Source organism: Xiphophorus hellerii, chromosome 20 (genome assembly GCF_003331165.1).
Source record: "Xiphophorus hellerii strain 12219 chromosome 20, Xiphophorus_hellerii-4.1, whole genome shotgun sequence".
Lineage (NCBI taxonomy): Eukaryota > Metazoa > Chordata > Actinopteri > Cyprinodontiformes > Poeciliidae > Xiphophorus > Xiphophorus hellerii.
In genome coordinates, this window is record NC_045691.1 from 440,136 (window position 1) to 459,860 (window position 19,725).

General features: G+C 38.1%; 1 long non-coding RNA gene across 1 annotated transcript; it reads left to right on the plus strand.

The window, feature by feature from the left end:
- Window positions 1-10,576: 10,576 nt before the first annotated feature.
- Window positions 10,577-11,415, plus strand: LOC116709768 (uncharacterized). The gene is made up of 2 exons (XR_004336956.1): window positions 10,577-10,718; window positions 11,037-11,415. It is a non-coding gene; the product is annotated as an uncharacterized LOC116709768 (long non-coding RNA).
- Window positions 11,416-19,725: the final 8,310 nt, after the last annotated feature.

Genomic DNA, 19,725 nt, shown 5'->3' on the forward strand with positions numbered 1-19,725 from the left:
GAAAAAGCTTTACTAAGCATTTATATTATGCTCTAGTATAGCATAGAAAAAAAATCTCATCTCACAACGTTGAAGCATCAAACGTTGTGGAAAACATGATTTTTGTCTGTCTCAGATTCATTGGCTGAGGCTGATCATAAATAACTTTGGTTTAAAGTAACTTTGTAAGGTTTCTGTGACCCAAACTGCAGCTGACAGGTGTGATAATACCAACATGTCAGTGTGCTGAGTTATTCTGATAAACACTCAGTACAACTGAGACAAAAGCAATAAGTGTCCTTCTGGGAGCCATCTCACAAATCACTGATCTACGGCTGCTGGGATAAACTGCGTTTGCATAACAGCAAGAAGTCCTGTCCAGTAAACATGCTGCTTCCATTCTGGGTTTGTTCACAGTGATGCACTCGGCTAATGTAACATTTAGCTTCAGCTAGCAGTCAGAAACTAATCTGAGTATATACCATGTCTATCTCCTAATCAAAATTATGTTTTGCTTCCCTCTAGTGGACATTTTAAACAACTACAGCTGTGCATTCCATTGTTTATTCTACAGCATCTAAAGACATACTAGTATGGCATAGCAAGGTCATATTAAAGTCAAACACAAAGTTGGGTTATTTTCTATTCTTTTTTCCACAGCGTTAATTATTGGTCTGGTTACAATCTTGTTTTTCTTTCCCAACAAACATTTTCTTTCACTTGTTCGAAAACAAGAAAGCAACTGACAGAAATATGGCCCATCACTGGTTAACAGTTTTAAACACTCTGATTGTGATCAGTGTGTGTGTGTGCCACTAACTTTGCATTTCAAAAGACACAAATAACAAGCAACACATTAGATATACCTGTTGCAGAATTAAAGTCTTAAGGAAAAGCAGAACTTCAGTCTACAGTAGAAATCATCGATTTCTACGATTTCACGTCGTAGAAATCAACGTGAATTTACATATAAATTCACGTAATAAAATGCAACAAAATTTCACATAAAATGTCTGTTTATCACAAAGATACTGAATGATGCCTCATTTACATACGATTGAAATAAAGCTTGTGAGAAATTTATGATTTTTTTAACTTTTGTTGCTAGTCCTGTCACACAATTGTACATTTACATTGTCAGTAAAATATAATGTACTTCACACATAAAGGAATGAAGTCTAATGAAGTCTACTGTCTTTTGCCAGTAGAATAAATCAAAGTTGTGAAGCTAAATGTGGCTAATAATCTCTCTAAATGATGAAATGTCACTTTTGAATAATCTTCTAAGATGATGGTGTCCAAAGTCTGGCTCTACGGCCATTTGAGACCCTTTTAGTGATTTTATGTGGCCCTCAACAGCCATACAACATGGCACAAATTTGGTTTTCCAGCTTGAGTTTTGAGGTTTATTCAGTTAAAACAAACCTTCTAGTAAAAGTTTCAAGTATTTGATGCCTTTCAAAGAGACACAGGCTAATTAAAGTCTTCTAATAATTAAAGCTGCATGTGGTTAAAAGTTTGGACACGGCTGTTCTAAGACAATATTATTAGATTCATTCCAAATCCTGTTTCAAAGATTATAAAACAACCTACATTTGCAGCACCTTTTCTTGGCATCGAGTTTCCGTGCAGTGAATCAGCTTCGTTTTGTCACACCTGGAATAACAAACATGTAGCAAATAACATTTGATAAAAGCTGTAAATGCAGCTTCATGCATCATCAAGTAAATTGTCTTTGTGAGTCATCACCTAATGAAGCTTTAAAGCAAACAGCGGATAAAGTGTAGTTCTGTGACTTTGGTATTTTGTTTGACATCATCAAACTTTGGCAGCTTTTCTTTTTAATTTAGTCATTAGCATTTTGAACTTGTTTTAAAATGTGAGCCAGGCCTGATCAGCCCAGTGATCTGCATTATTTGCCTCAGCTGCATTGCTTCTGTAGTTATTCAGGAATGGATATTATTAGGAGAGAGAAATTTACAAACCTTGGCTTCACAGCCTAGGAAACCATTCATTTTATCCATTTATTTTAATAGCAGCCGTAAAACATCATAGATACTGATTACATTGTAAACTGTGTGCTTCTAATAAGTATTTTCCTGTATTACAAGGTTTATTTTTTACTGCGGTGAAATGCAATAACTCTGCTCCATAACTATGTAATAACCTCCTCCTGTTCCCGTCTCCACCTCTGCTGGAGTTTCATTTGTCTTTCTCTCTCTTCATCTCTCCTGCCTCTCTCTTCTCTTCAGTTTTGTTTGTAAAAATCTTGATCTTGATCTTTTTAAAATCTAATAAATCAGTTTGATCTAAAAAAACATGGTATTTTTTATTTTTTTATTTTTAAGTTATGACCTAAATAACACAGCTATAGTTATTTGTAAATAACCCATTCCCATGAAATGTTTCAGCCAGCTACCAAGATAAAATGTTCTGTTACCAGTCAGAGTTTGTCAATGAAGAAACACCATTCTGTTGCTGCAGCAACATTACGCAGCATTATTATTTACATGAAAAAGGGTCTAACATCAGTATTGCAGCAGAGTTTTTGCTAAATGCTAACCCATCAGTATGGTTTGTACTTCGTCTCTCTTTGCTGTGGGCTAGAAAAACAAAAGTGACAAGTAATGTTGTTGTTGTGTGAAATAGTTGCTACTTGAATAAAACCTACAATAAATCTTTCTGCGCAAACACCTGCCGCGTGTTACAGTCAAATAGTTTAATAGTTCAATTGTCTTAATATGATTTTCTTGATATTTGTCTCCTATAGCTAAATACATTGTTTCAAAAGATGTCACAGATGATCAGAGATAATCTCACAATACAAATGTATCAGTCAGAAGAAGAACATACAATAACCAACAAGCTAAATTATCATGACACAGTGAAGGTAGACGCTTATCCTGTGAGAAAACACAGAGCAATAACATTACTGAAACTGGATTGTTCAACATGATTATTAAAAAACACCAGATGAAAAGGCAGCCTGACAGAAACATGAAGACAGCAACAGGAATCTCTGGTTAGAGCTGCAAGTTGTCTACATGAGACAAACAGCCTACCTGTGCAGATTGTAAGAAGAAGGTCTGCAAGATGTAAACCTGCATCTGAAGTTAGGAGAATCTTTAGTGCACAGCGTCTACACAGCATATGATGACTAAGAGTAACGATGCAAGTTTATTGAAGCAGTTGTGTTGATTCTGTAGTCTCTAAGTGGCACATAGCAGTTTCAGTTTCAGTAACAATGTGACAGCATTATTTAGTTAAACCCAGGCACCTTGCTACATTGTGCAAAATGAAGAAAGTCAGGTTTGCTGTAGTTCTTGGTGCTGCCATTGTTGGATCACAGATCAGTTCTTTGTTTCTGACATATTTCAACAGAAAGACCAAACAATGAAGTAATGATCACACTTCTCCAGCTATTGTCACCAGGAAACTAAATGATTTGCTCCTCTTGTAGAAAGAAATGCAATTTTTCTTTCTCGTTTTTTTTTACATGTCCACATTTTAGGTTTTTTATTTGATCATCTTTCAGGTTTGTAGTCGCCATTTCTTATTAATCATCACTGAAACATGTTGTAGTTTCTCTCATATGTCTTGGACAATGTCATTTTGTAAGAAGTAATAGAGATATTTTCTCCAATCTTTCCAAACAGAAATTATAAATAAGATGCAGAAGCAGTTTTCCAGAATTCCCCTTTTCATTATTCATGGTAACGTTTTGAATGCAGAACAAGCTGATCAGTGTCTTAGTCAAAGGTACCCCTGGAACCGCTCTGTGACCTTGAGCTGTTGCATTTTCTCACACTGTGTTAGAAAGCTCCTTCTGTGTTTTGAGGAAAGTGCTTGTTTGCTAATGACTTCCCAGCTGCCCTCTGGAAGAAGCTGCTGCCAAAATGGGAAAATGATGAGAAGTCTCAGACGATTACACTGGCACTTTCCCCGCAGCCTCTCTGGGCGGCTGTGAACATAGAGACAATTGCTGGCCAAGGTTAACATGCATACCTGTTGCTGGTGGATCCCTAACACAAAATCATTCTCAACAGCTTGACGATAACAGCACCGCTCACTCTACATGAGCTGCAGGCTTTACAAATCAAACAAACTGTTGTCACTGCAGAAAGAAGCCAGATTGTCTGTTCTTTACCAGAAAACAAACATATTCTGATAGGTAGGTATGATACGGATGGGGATCAGTGAAAAGAATGGAGAGTGAGCTGAGCTGTAGCAGCTTGTTGTCTCAGAGACGGATTCAGTGACGAACTGTGACGATTTCCTTCGTAAGCTGCCAGAGTTCACAATGCCTGACGCGTCATGCAGCCATGCTGAGGCAAACACAAAACATCGACACATGATGAGATCATGTAGACGTCTCAGAAGCAAACGACAACCGCTTTATGACTGACAGTATACTGAATTATAGATTTGAAATAAAAATGCTATCCCCCTAAACAAACTCAGAATATGACAGCTAAGGATTACATAGGAACGGGAAAATGTATTTAACCCTTCACAGATTACAAGTTTTTGCTTTTTTGGCTCACTTGAATGTTTCTGATCATCAAAGCAAATATCAAGATCAGAAAAAAAAATAAACCGATGGTTCCTGTGGGAAACATAATTACCAAAGTTTGTAAGGTTTTAAACTTTAGGGACTGACAAGGTCACAAAGTCATGATATTTTGCTTTATGAACAAAAACTGTTACAAGCACATCCTATCAAATAAATGTCATTTTAAATCCGTTCTTATGATTCTTGGAACTGGCCAGATGTCCCAGATGTTCCTGTAACATTTGCCTGTCATATGCTTGGTTTAATGGGAACTAGTCACACTAAGAACAATGCAGCAGAGAAAATATCTTGGTTGGCTCATGAAGACAATAACAAATGGGCTGAATTACAAGGAAGATTGTACACACTGACTTATTTCGTGGAATCTTATTAAAATGAAATTAGAGAGAGCGGCATGGCATGATCATAGAGAGCGTAATTTGCTCAGAGGACGAAAGTCGCACAAAGAGAATAGCAGTCTGCGTTTGATGCTCCTCCCGTTCTCTTCCTCTCTTACTTAATTACACATGCTGCAGCGTCCCACTTTTAATGGAGTTTCACTGTCACCAAGGAGCTGGATCAGATACACACTTCTGTAAATCCAATCCGTTCAGAGAGGCTGTTTTAAGGTTTCTTTTGCCTCTATCAACATTTCTGTACATATATGTTCATTAATGAGGTTTTATTTGAAGAATATCTGATTTTGGAACTGAGCATGATGCTCATGAAAGAGAAAATATTGGGGAGGAGTGAGATATCAGGAAGACAATGGCTTCCTGGTTATTTCATTGTTAAACTGAGCATTTGCATATGCAGTTTATGTGTTAGATTGTGTTTTTTATGAAGTGTTTAGGTTGAGTCATCAGGGTTTCAGGCACCTTATGCATGCATTAAAGCAAACAGTTCTGCATAGAGATGCTGTTCTCCAGCTAAAAATGTAAAATGAGGCTGATGGAGGTAATAAAAGTGTCACTGCTGACCTTTTGCAGGAAGTTGTAAAATGTAGCACGGCTCAGCTGTGAATGAGGACATTGTTCAGTTAATTAGATAATCACACATTTAAATAGAAAAGAGAAGACAAAAGGGAAAAAAAGAAAAGAAGTAAAGAAAATAAATAACCTTTATTGTCCCTCATTGGGGAAATTCAGGTGAACCAGCAGCAAAATGACAGGAAAGCTGAAGGTGTAGAATTACACAAAACCTCTGGCCGTGGAAAGCAGGCAGAGCTTTTTCACAAACCCACACATTCTGGAAGCTGTCCTTTTGTTTGTAAGAAGAAAAAAAGTAAATTTTTAAGCTTTATTTTGTCAGATTATGTCTTAATGCATGCTTTTACGTTTTTGTCTATTTTTTTGTAGAAATTAGAGATTTTTATCTTAAGATTTGCTTTATACATACAATTTAAGTTACTTTTTCCACTTGAACCCTTTTGGAGAATTATAATTGTTCTACTGAAACATTTTAGTCAAACTGATCAAAAAGCAAACAAAGTGACGTATTTTATTCTGCTCTTCCAGCTGTGTGACTTTTCATGTTCAGTCAAGAGAAGTAATCAGGCTCAGAAACGTTAATTTCAGATAATTAAAACCTGCAGTGCTTCATGAAATATAACCAACTCTTGCATATGAAATTTCACCAAATAATTTATAAATGCGGTGCGCTGCTGGTAACCTTTCACAGTTAAACCAAAAACAAAAGATCACTGTCTCTGAAAAACTGAATAATAAATAGATTTCATCCCTCATTGTTTATTCCATATTTGCTGCAAATCAGGCTTTGCTTTTAAATGATTTATTAAAGTGAATATTTTATATAATTAAACAAAATAAAGGGACAAGGGAAAAAAATCAATGTATTAATTTTTAGCTTTTTGTGTATTCTCCTCCTGTGGCCTCCTGGGTCTTCATAACATCTTTATATTTCAAAATACATTATAGAGCATCATCAGCTGACTGTGGGATTCAGACTGGAAGGTTTGGTTGACTTTCTTATCTTTATTTCTTCCTTTGCTCTCTATCTGATTGATCAGCCTGCATCTCCTCTTGTATAGACATTATGGAAGAAAGGCTACAGACTCCTGCACTCTTTACTTTTAATAATACTGGAAACTGTGGTCAGAGTAATGCCTGCTGTAATCCTCCTTCTCAGCTTGTTTTAATGGTCTGTCTTCAGCTTGGTTCAAACATTATGGTGACATGCTCCAAAAAGCTCCAAAAAGCTCCAAAGCTCCAAAAAGCTCCAAAACGTCTGCTGCAGAGAGAGAAAATATCTGAGTTATGGAAAAAATGATGGAATTAGTCACGAATGGGAGGTTGGGAATTCAGAAAACTAAGTGGGACCTTGAATAAATCAATAAATGTTCTTTATTTTACAAGACAGAGTGTTTCAGGGGTAAATCGATGGATGTTCTCCAGCCATTGTTCGAAAGAAGGATTGAGGAATGATGCCCAAATTCTCATATATTTCAGACATTAATCAATGACAAGATTTGAACTCTAAGTGACATGGTGGTTCAGCGAAGCTCAGAAACTGGATCTAATTATGACCAGAGGAAAGAGTCAGTCATGTAGATGATTTTCACTGCCTGTTTGTGAAATTTTCAAATACATTCCTGACATTAATTCTATATTTCGCTTAATAATCTTTTCTCTAAACATTACTTACCAAAATGCAACTGACTGATTCTCTTTAAAACATGAAAAACTGCCTTTCTAAACAGAAACTTTTGTCAATTTTATGACATGACCGGTGAAGTTATGAGTTAATCTTTCTGCTCAGGAACCATCAGGGCCTCCTCTTTAAGGTCTCTCTTTCTTTTTGCCTCTTTTTGTTCTTTTCACTGCTGCTAATCAATAGATTTAATCTCACAGACAAATATACCCATGACACGCCTCAAGAAATATTGAATTTATGACTTTTTAATTTAAGCATAGCCATAGTCAACTGACATTATCTGCCATCTTTTATTAAATCTCCAAGGTTTATGTAAAATTATTAAAGTGTTAGTCAAACTTTTAAATTTTCTGAAACTCAGATCTGTTGTTAAAGTTAAACAATCAGCTTTAAGCCACACTTTTCTCTGCTTAATACAATTTAATGACCTTTGCTTAGTAAATGGAATCATCCACTGTCCTCTCAATAAACTGCAGAGTGGCAACATTGTGCCAGTAAGAACCTAATGAAATAATTCACCTCCTAATTACTACTGTACCCAAACCAAGACAGCAGATATCACTGTAAGTGAAGTTGGAGCTGGGCGGCTGTGAAGTATTACATCTGCACTAACCGGCTTATTGATTGTGTGGCTGCAGAAACTGAACTGCTGGACAATGATTAAAAGAGACTCTGGTGCCAAAATACAGACTATTTAACATGTTCTGTGGCTCACTGTCAGCATGCTGCTGAAGCTCTTCAGTGCTTTAACTAGGCCTCACAGGAGCGCTTAGTAACAGCCTTAACAGACAGTCAAGGAGCAAAGCAATGCAGGATTCAACATGCAAAAATAAAAATAGAACAACGTCATCAGACAGTAGCCTTCAACTGAATTATTCTCACTTCACAGGAATAAGTTTTTACTTGTTCTAATTCAATTTGTTGAGAATTTTAGGTCGAGGAGAATAAAAAGCAAAACTATTTTTAAATTCCTAGTTTACGTGAGCAGATTATGCTTTAATTTAATCTTTAACCTCAAGCAAAATTAGATATCGAACTGTAAATTAATTACCGGATCAATTAATTTTGTCAGGTTACAATATTTGTTATTATTCATGATTTCTTCAGCATTGTAAAATGTGAAAACGTGCATCTTGGTGCAATTTTACTGATTGTAGAATAGTCTGACAATTATTCAAGAATAATTGAAATATATTGCTGCTGTCAGACAGAAACCTGGCATCTCCTTGTATCTCTGTAACATTTCAGAACATGGAGGAAAACATCTGATTGTGTTGACTGACTCATTTATCCAGCCGGCTCCAGTTATTCACGATATCAGTCATTTCCTCAGACTGCAGGTTTCACAATGCGTTTTAAAAATACTCATAATCTCTTAACCTTTCTGTATTTGATTAAATTACAACAGCAAACCCTGATGTATGAAAATAATTCAATAACAATTTTGGGTTAATTATATGTGATCTGCAGAAGTGATGGAATTAAAATGTTTGTGCTTCTCTCCTGTTCTGATTATGTTTTTGAATTCATGTTATTTATTGCTTCTGATATTTATCTTCTTTACAATATTTGCTGTTTTTTGTTGCATCGTTTATCTGGCTTGTTGTGTAACATTACTGTGAAATGGCCCTGAATACACAGTAGAATTTACTGCTACCATTTTGAGGGGTTTTATGTGGCAAACCATGACAGAGAAACGTGAACATTGTGGCAAACATTCAGATTCATCCCTTCTGCTCCAGCCGTTGCAGCTACTTAGTGATACCTGAAGTATTTGATATGAAGTATTGTACATAGAATATGTTCAATATGCAGAAGAAGAACGGATCTTCCTGTTAAATGGGGCTAAATGTGTGTGTTTCATCTTTCCTGTATCACAGCATCACACTTTGAGAAAACAAAATGACCACATTACCCTCAGTCCATCCAGGGTTGCCGGGTAACACATGCAGTTTAACCTCAGGGTTGTGTTACGGCCCCAGAGGTTTCATACAAAATATTCAACACACATCAAGAATAACAAGAAATAGAACAGAAAGCACCAGACACAGCTCAGGTGGGAGAACTGATTCTACTGGACTTTAGTTTGGATTATCAACCAAAGTTTCTGAATACATATCATACTTTTTATATTTTTATTTGAAAAAAAAAACAACTTTAAAGAAAATAGGTGGAACTTTGTGTTGATCTGTTACATAAAAGGATGTTTGTAAAATAGAGCAAGAAGTCACAAACCTGGTAGAAATAATTTCATACCTGATAAACATACAGCTTTGATGATCTTTAAAAGCCAATCATAAATTCTCAAAGAATTAAAGAATAAATAACACATATGAATTATCATTTGTTCTATTTAAGCTGTGGATTGCATTGATTTTGTAACAATAACACATTTCTGCTTCATGGCCAGATCTAATTCATCCAGATTTCTGGTGTTCAGTGATTAGATTTGTTCAGCAGCATCAATATTTCATCTTCTTTAGTGGATCTGTATGTGAGAATATTGCCTTGGTCCTGAAACATCTTTTTATTAAAACCATGATGTTTTTCTTGCTGAAACTAATCCCACTATAATGAACAATGATGTCAACCGAACCTTAAAGCTTCTGAAGAGTCGGGACGATTCCTCTGCAGCGCGGTGAGTCACTCTGATCAAACTAATACGGCGAACGCCACAAGTGCGTGGAGGCGATTAGACCAACTTTGTACATTTGTGATGCTGAAGGACTTTTCTTTGTCAGAGTGCAGCATATATCTAACCTGGCAGAATAAACAGAACCTCGGGGAATGTGACTCACAATCACCGCTGCAGAAAAGAACAAAGAAAGATATGCCTCTGCTGCGCCGTTCCTGTAATTGTTTCTGCCATCCTGTGCTGACGCTCCGGGGGTCTGACCAGAGTGAATCATCTTATTCGTGACTGATGTGCGGCCTGAAGAAGCCGTGTGGATAGCTTCTAATAAACATGCCACACTCCCTAAAAACCCCAAATTCTGATGGTTGGAAGAGAGCTTTGAAGTTGGAGTTCACCTCCCAGCCCATCATCGCTTCACGTCTCCTCTTGTTCTGCTGTGTTCTTATTAGGAAGCAGAGCAGACTTCAGGCACATTTAACATTTCTCTGCTTGAAACAAAGAAAAAGATCAAAATCTCTTCTGCATGTGTGCGTTCGTGTGTAACCCACATGTATATGTGTGGTACTGTTAGTGGTATTTTATTTCTGTAGGATTTTGTTTTGTTATTTAATGTTCCCAGCAATTTAGTTATATTTTCATTTTGAGTTTTCTTGTCATACCAGAAACCGCCAGCAGGTGGCTTGTGAGTTACACTCTGGTTTAGACAGCAGGAAACTATTAGAAGAAGAAGAAGAAAACCGTAGCTGGCTGTAGCACGTTGTGCGAATTACTGCATGCTATAAGATAAATTCTTGATTAATTCCGGTAACGGTTAAGAGAAAAGAAGATCCGTGACCTGATCCCTGGCAGTAAAACACATTTTTACTGTGATTTTCTCTGGTGAGTGTTGTAACGTGTTTTTGCAACCGAAATTAAGCTAATGCTAACTGGCGTCATAGGCATTACTGCTCATATATTCCGACAAGGAAGAACAGAGAAACGTAAATAAAACCAATCGGAGAAACGTGTGAGATTAAAATGATGATTTTCACTGTATTGCATTTTTTGTTATGTACAAACTAAGAGGTCGGATACAGTGTGATACGTTTGTTTTGCAAGCTTGCCATTAGTTGAATATTATTTTTGTGATAAATGGAATTTATTGCTTCCTGCATATTTTTGAAACTTAATAGTTAATTAAGTTCTATATATATGCAGGTGGGTTTTTTCAGAACCCCATGCAACTTTGAAGACTGTCCAGCTGCATAGCATCACAGGCCTGGATTGGATTGCTGAGCTCCAGGGTTCAACCCAAGACCTGGGACTGCTGGATCCGCTGCCTACTTTGCACTGGATAAGATAAGATTTTGGATCCAAAGAAACACATGGCCATTTAACAAAGACTTGACTGACTGACTTAAATTACTGAACTAAGAAAACAAAACTTCCAAAGGACGAACTGAACTATAAGGAATCTGAACCAAAAGAAAATACACTACCTGATAAAAAAGGTGGACACTTTATGTTGGAACAAAAAAAAACTGTACCGTAATATTCTGTTTCAAGTTGTATTAAATAATCTGTTCATTCTTGATAATATGGTTGTTTGTGCTTATTATCCTCCTTTTTGAACTTAGAAAGATAGACTAACTGTAACTTCAACATTGAAATCTAAGTTTCTCAACTTATCTATTTGTAAGTTACACTAGTTGGTTACATAAGTGGCGAGCCAGCCAGGAGGATTTTAGGCTATAAACAACCAATATAAATAATTGATTAGTGATCAGTGTGTCATTTGATCACACTGATCAAATAACAGTGTGATCAAATATTGTCTGATAATAACCAGACAAAATATGGCTTCTGTTGCTGACATTGGTAGCGAGCATGGTGTAAATGACAGAAAATCAATCCTTTTGAAGGGCATACTTGATGATGACACAGATGAAGACATTGTAGAGGCTGTATCCTTATATGGTAGTGTCAGTAAAATAGTGAGACTCAAAGACTTTCAAGTGATTGTTGAGTTTGACTCAGAAGAGTCGCTAAAGCTCATCAGTTTCCCCTCTGTGATACAGTCTCCTAAGAACCCAGTCTCAAAATGGTGTTTGGACAGAGTTGAGGTTTTAACTACTCCCACACAATCACAGTCAGCCATTGATGAAAACCCTGAAGCCACATGTTCCTTTAAAACTGTGCAGAATGAACGGGGTAGCTCAGATAGTACTGGAAGTGAATCAGACAGCAGTGGATCATCTGTTATATTCAGTCCTCAAAAATCACAACCTCCACCCAGTAAGCCATTAAAATCTGTCTCCAAATCACAAGGTGGAACAGAGAAGCTTAAGAGGACAAGAAAGGGACAGGCAGTACGACCAAAGGAGCAAGCCAAGGGCACTGCCACAACCCTAGACTCTGACATACTAAACCCACCAGATGTGCAACGAATAATAGTGGAGCATGTCATTAAGAGTGAAACTACGACAGCTCCAGGCTCCAAGAGACTGCGTTCCTTCTCAGGCAGAGTTCCTAAACCGCCTGGTGAAGTGGATTTTGAAACATGGTGTTTACATGTTGAACTTATGTTTCAGGATGGCTATACAATGGATGTGCAGCGACGACTGATTCTGGAGAGCTTACTGTCGCCCGCAGCAGACATTGTAAAACAACTAGGCTCTCAGTCACCTCCTCAAGACTATGTAAAACTCCTCCAGTCAGCCTATGGCCTTGTTGACGACGGGGAGGAGATCTTTGCCAGGTTCCTCAGTACTCATCAGGACGCAGGTGAGAAAGCATCTGAATACATTCAGAGACTGCAGACACTTCTCAGCACTGCGATCAGACGGGGTGGTGTAAGTGAGGCCAATGCTAATAGACAACTTTACAAACAGTTTGTGCGTGGTTGCTGGGACCAGACTTTACTGTTGACCCTGCAACAGAAACTGAGAAATGATCCTGCCCCAAATTTTTCAGAGCTTCTTCTTGAATTAAGAACTGAAGAAGAAAGAAGATCTCTAAAAGTAGACAGAATGCAACGTCACCTTGGAGGGTTTAAAGCAAAACCTCTTGCCCAGTTTCATGGCATTCCAGATCCCACCCCCACAACTAATCAAGACACAGATTTAATGCAGAAATATATAACAGAGACTGAGAATTTAAGGAAACAAGTGGCTGAACTTAAACTACAGCTAACTGAAAAAAGAGCCCAAAGACGAAAGAAACACGAACAGAAACATGCCAGTGCTTCAGAACCTCAACCACCACATTTTACAGAACTGCAAGCACATCAACCTGTACACAGATCAGCTCCAAAAGCGTGGTTTTGTTTTAAATGTGGTGAAAATAACCACATTGCCCGAGAGTGCATCAATGCTCCAAACAAAGACCTTGTTGATAAAAAGAACAAAGAATTAAAGACGAAACAGCAAGAGTGGCAAGCTAAATATGCCCCAGCTTTAAACTGGACAGGGTTTCAGTAGAGGGACGCACTGAGGCCTTACCAGAGTTTAGTCCCAATTCAGAGCAAAGTCCAAAGCTAGCACAAGATAACCAAAAGAACAAAAGACTGGAACAAATAGATGACATTACCAACTCCTGTTCAGCATTATCGGAGGAGGCTCTTTTGAGTGCTCTGGTTGGGTCAAAACGTACTGCTAGCTTGACTATTGATGGGGTTCACAGCGTGTGTCTTCTAGATTCTGGCTCCCAGGTAACCACAGTATCAGAGAAGTCCAGCTCATGTTACGGCTATGGGACCAACTAGTTATGAGAGATGAAGTGCTTTACCGGAAAAGACTTCTAAATGGTGTACCATCTTTCCAACTAGTTCTGCCGAGGACTTTTCGAAATGAGGCTTTGGACAGCCTACATGACTGTATGGGACATATGGGTGTAGATCGCACCACAGATCTGGTTCGTGCGCGCTTTTATTGGCCACGCATGCTCACTGACATAAACAACAAAATACACACATGTGAGAGGTGCATCAGACAAAAAGCCAGAGCTGAACACAGTGCTCCTTTGGTGAACATTTGTACCAGCAGACCGCTGGAGCTAGTCTGCATGGACTACCTGTCCTTGGAATCTGATGAAAAAGGGTCAAAAAATATACTCGTAATCACTGACCACTTCACCAAGTACGCAGTGGCAGTACCCACAGTTGACCAAAAAGCAAAAACCGTGGCCAAAGCCTTGTGGAATAATTTTTTTATTCACTACGGCCTGCCGGAGCGTTTGCATAGTGATCAGGGCCGGGATTTTGAGTCCACACTGATCAGAGAGCTATGCAATCTGCTTGGAATAAAAAAAACAAGAACGACTCCTTATCATCCACGTGGCAATCCTGTGGAAAGATTTAACAGGACACTCCTTGCCATGTTGGGCACCTTACAAGAAGAGGATAAGTTAAGGTGGAGAGATTTTGTGCAGCCATTGGTGCATGCCTATAATTGCACAAAAATGACACGACTGGATACTCACCTTATCAGCTCATGTTTGGAAGACAACCAAACTTACCCATTGACATTGCATTTGGACTCGACAAGCCTACTGGGAGGGGCGAAACACATAGTCAGTATGTAAAAGGCCTCAGAGACAGTTTGACAGAGAGTTACAAAATTGCTATTGAACATAGCGAAAAGACTGCCTCTTACAACAAACAGAGATTTGACAACAAGGTGAGGGAGTCTAAGCTCGACGTGGGAGATCGTGTGTTAGTGAAAAATGTAGGTCTCCGTGGTAAACACAAGATTTCCAACAGGTGGACTACCCTGTTTACAAAGTGATTAAACAGATAGAAAACCTCCCTGTTTATGTAGTAGCTCCCTTTGATGATGTGGGTCCAGAAAGAGTCTTGCATAGAGACTTGTTACTACCCTGTGGTTTTCTGTCAGTTGCAAAAGAGCAACCTGAGCCCATAACACAAACCCAAACAAGGAAGTCTAAAAGACTGCAGTCAAGTGCGACAAAAAGAGGTGCTGGACATGAAGTTCCAGAGGATTCGCTGCTGGACAGCGCGGATGAAGATGTGGAGTATTATTACTATCCTCCAACAAAGATGGTGACTGATGTTGGAACCCGAAACGATGATGAACAGGACAGAGACATGCAAATTGGATCTGAAGACCAAGTGTTGGACACAAATGAACTTGCCAGTGAGAGAACAGAAACTGACAATGCAGAACAGGACGTGACAAACGAACATGTTTTAGTGCCATCACTTAATCCTGAAGCTTCACCATTTGAGCCACAAGAGCCAAAAGAGACCATATCAGAAGAGGCAGCAGCTCAAGGGTGAGTTAACCCAGTCACCCACACCTCGAATGTCCATCCAACCACCAGACCATGTCATAATAGATATTGGCAACCTCTGAAACATCTGAAACTGTTATCCCTATTGGAACGGACAACCATGAAGGGAATGTTGAAGTAAGGAGATCAACATAGAGAAAGAACCCATCCCAAGAGACTCACCTACCCATCCTTAGGAAACCCACTTGTGGTAGTTATGCAGTCTTTACTTGGTGGCTTAGACAACGCACTACAAATAGCCCTTGAACGTGACTTTTATGCCCCTGTATTTGATGCTTAGGAGATGTTTGACATGCAGGGACGCATGCCAATTAATGGGGGGGAGGATGTAACCCACATGTATATGTGTGGTACTGTTAGTGGTATTTTATTTCTGTAGGATTTTGTTTTGTTATTTAATGTTCCCAGCAATTTAGTTATATTTTCATTTTGAGTTTTCTTGTCATACCAGAAACCGCCAGCAGGTGGCTTGTGAGTTACACTCTGGTTTAGACAGCAGGAAAACTATTAGAAGAAGAAGAAGAAAAACCGTAGCTGGCTGTAGCACGTTGTGCGAATTACTGCATGCTATAAGATAAATTCTTGATTAATTCCGGTAACGGTTAAGAGAAAAGAAGATCCGTGACCTGATCCCTGGCAGTAAAACACATTTTTACTGTGATTTTCTCTGGTGAGTGTTGTAACGTGTTTTTGCAACCGAAATTAAGCTAATGCTAACTGGCGTCATAGGCATTACTGCTCATATATTCCGACAAGGAAGAACAGAGAAACGTAAATAAACCAATCGGAGGAATGTGTGAGATTAAAATGATGATTTTCACTGTATTGCATTTTTTGTTATGTACAAACTAAGAGGTCGGATACAGTGTGATACGTTTGTTTTGCAAGCTTGCCATTAGTTGAATATTATTTTTGTGATAAATGGAATTTATTGCTTCCTGCATACTTTTGGAAACTTAATAGTTAATTAAGTTCTATATATATGCAGGTGGGTTTTTTTCAGAACCCCATTCAACTTTGAAGACTGTCCAGCTGCATAGCATCGCAGGCCTGGATTGGATTGCTGAGCTCCAGGGTTCAACCTCAAGACCTGGGACTGCTGGATCCGCTGCCTACTTTGCACCGGTATAAGATAAGATTTTGGATCCAAAGAAACACATGGCCATTTAACAAAGACTTGACTGACTGACTTAAATTACTGAACTAAGAAAACAAAACTTCCAAAGGACGAACTGAACTATAAGGAATCTGAACCAAAAAAAATACACTACCTGATAAAAAGGTGGACACTTTATGTTGGAACAAAAAAAAAACTGTACCGTAATATTCTGTTTCAAGTTGTATTAAATAATCTGTTCATTCTTGATAATATGGTTGTTTGTGCTTATTATCCTCCTTTTTGAACTTAGAAAGATAGACTAACTGTAACTTCAACATTGAAATCTAAGTTTCTCAACTTATCTATTCGTAAGTTACACTAGTTGGTTACAACATTCTGTTGTTCCATAACACCACATAATGCACTTTTAACTGAAATGTATTTCTTTTCACTGTGTTAATTTTTCATTGTGCATCATGTTATTTCATGACGCATTAAAGTGTAAGGTGTATTTTTAACACTAAAATTGTGTTTCCTTCCACTATCATTGTTTTACCACACAGTAAAAGTGCATTCTATCATTGTTTTACCACACAGTAAAATAATGATAGAAGCATACAGAAGCAATGATGCCAAATATGGGAAGCTATCGGTGTGCTCCTTGCACCCTTATAAAAGGCAGAAACTCTAGTTTCAGGGGGGAATTTTATTGGCTTTCTTCTCCTGACTGTTCTTAAAATTTTGGTTCACTTAATTTCTAATTTTGGGCTTGCTTAATCTGTAAATTTGGATTTCTTAAAATCTTTAATCATTTAAGTATGTCTAACAGAGTCTTCACTTATGCATCTCACAGAGGCATATTACAGACAGCCAGCATATTTTGCTGTGTGATAAGCTTACTTCTTCTTAGGTGTAGATGGAAATCAAAGTAATTAATATCAAACATTCGAAACAATAAACTATTTGTACGATACAAAACACTAGATTATATATATATCTGACTTATAGCAAATAAATTTGTTAGTCAAAGAGGATACAGAATCTCTTCTTCGTTTATGCAAACCGATCCTCAACATTGAAGTTCTTTCAGAAATTCACCAAGCTGTGGAGTGTTGCATAAGTATGAAAATTAGGAGGAGGGTGGAAAGCCCAACACCACTGATAAACCCTGCCTGTTTTCAAAATTACTCAGAGACATTTTTAGAATAATGATAACAAGAAAGACTTGATGTTTTTTAAGTAAAAATTGATGCCCCTGCAATGAGCAAACACTGGGGTATTCTCTTAGCGAGTTTTAGGTGAGGTACAATCTGGACACATCTACAGACCATGGCAGGGCAACAGACATTTACAGAACAAACAACCATGCATGCAACACACACTCGCTTGTAAGGTCAATTTAGAGAGATCAATTAACCTAACAGTCGTGTTTTTGACTGTAGGGTGAAGCTGGAGTACCTGGAGAGAACCTACACATACACAGTTAGAGCATGTAAGCTGCATGTAGAAGGACCGCAGGCTGGGATTTGAACACAAGTTCTACTTACTGAAAGATGGTAGTCTGCCATCTGCCGTTGTGCATCTCCAGAAGTATGCACTTAAAATATACATTTACTTTTAAGCATAATTTTTTTAGCTTCTTATCTGTCATGTGGACACCCTGTGTCCTCATGGACCCATTGACTTACATGTAAGTGTTTTAAGGGTGACAGTTAAGGGGTTTTAAATAAAACAGTGGGGACAGATGGTTAAAAAAAAGTACTCCTTTGCCAATTCTTACATCTGCACTGCCACCACATAACATTTGATAAGTCAACAATACACGCTACAGCAGCCTTTGATTTCAGCCGACACATCTCATTTTGTTAACACTTATCCAAGTAACCTTTAAAGTACCCAAATAGGTAATCGAGGAGTCTAGTGAGACTTATTTGATTTCTGGGCTGGTATTACTGTTACCGAGAGCTGCGGAGTGTTTGATTTATTCCGTGCAGTGATGACAGGACTCACAGCCACAAGCTTGTTTTGTCAGGAGGCTCGAGCACAGCAGTGTTTTCTGTTGTTGAGTTCAATAAAATGTAAAAAGTGAAGAAGGTAAGTAAGTTATGAAAACATACCTTTAAAGAAATGCTGAAGCCAGAGTTGTAGTTTTATGTTTTTTGCAGCCTGTGTAAATCTATCAGCCTTGCAGAGAAACATGTGGGTATTAAAAAATTTTTGGGAGGGTAAAGGTGGGGTGTGGGATGCTTTCCCCCAATGATACATAAGCAGACAGTGGCGGCTTTATGCTTCAGACTGGGGGATATTTAGCCAACGTCAACATGAAATATTATTATTAGGGAAAACCAGTGGGAGTTAGCAAGGACAATGGTGCTTGTGGAGGGCTTGTGGAGGTTAATGACCAATTATATGAATGCCTCACCAAGCATTTTAGGATTTTATAACAGGCATGAAACTGATTTTTATGGTCCAGTATTCAGCATAATTTCTTAGGAAGAGATTATCTATTCACAAAGACTCTGGTGTCCAATGGCAAAACGCCTGGGGAGCCTGACACTGAGAAAGTCTCAGGGATCTGCATTCACTGTCCATTCTTCCTATGTTCAGAATACATTAGGATAATGCCTGCTCTTGGCAGAGTTGCAGTGACACTTAGACTAGATGAAATCAGAAACTTGAAGCAAAGTTTTAAGAAGTTGTCTTCGTAACTCTATAAACAAACCTATACAATTATTGTCTTGTCTATAATTTAGCTAATGCTCAGAATTCAGATTTTTTCCAGGTCAGCCTATATTTGGTTCACCTATCAGGACTAAAACAGTTGTTATTATTTCCATTAATGTCATCAGATGCAATCATCTGAGTGCTCTAACCAGGTCGTTTCACCTGAGATGATGCGTGTGTTGGCAGAATAGGTCAGCTGAGGTTAGGTCTAAGAGAATGATTATACAGGACAGTGGGAGTGGTGTGTTGTGATGTGGTAAGGGATGCAAAATACCAGATAAAGATGGGCCTGTGCATCATGGACTGCTTCATTATGTTGTTTCAGTCTTAAGTTGATCAAATTTGCATGCTATTGTGGCTTATATAATCTGTTTATATAAAAAAGTCTGAATTTTATACATATATATATATTCATTAAATCCAAATATGTAGCATTTTCTTTGTCACTGGATATTTGTCATGTCTCCTTGTTCCACTTGAAACGGCTAATCAATTAGTACAATAAGTGCATTTGGTCCTGAGGGAAAAATATGACAAAGCCAAGCCTTGAGGTCAACCTTTGTGCTTTGTTGGTTTGTCTTCTTACACCTTTCCCTGGTGTTGAAATAAAAAGCCTGACACGCCACTCGGGACTCTGCCTGGAAGGTGGCGAGAAGTGGTTGTATTAACGCAAAGAAGTGGTTGACACTCTTTTTTTTTTTTTCTTTTTTCCAGGAGAGGATTGAGTGTGGCAAGGAGATGATAAGGAGTGTGTGATAGCTTCAGTTTAGGGAG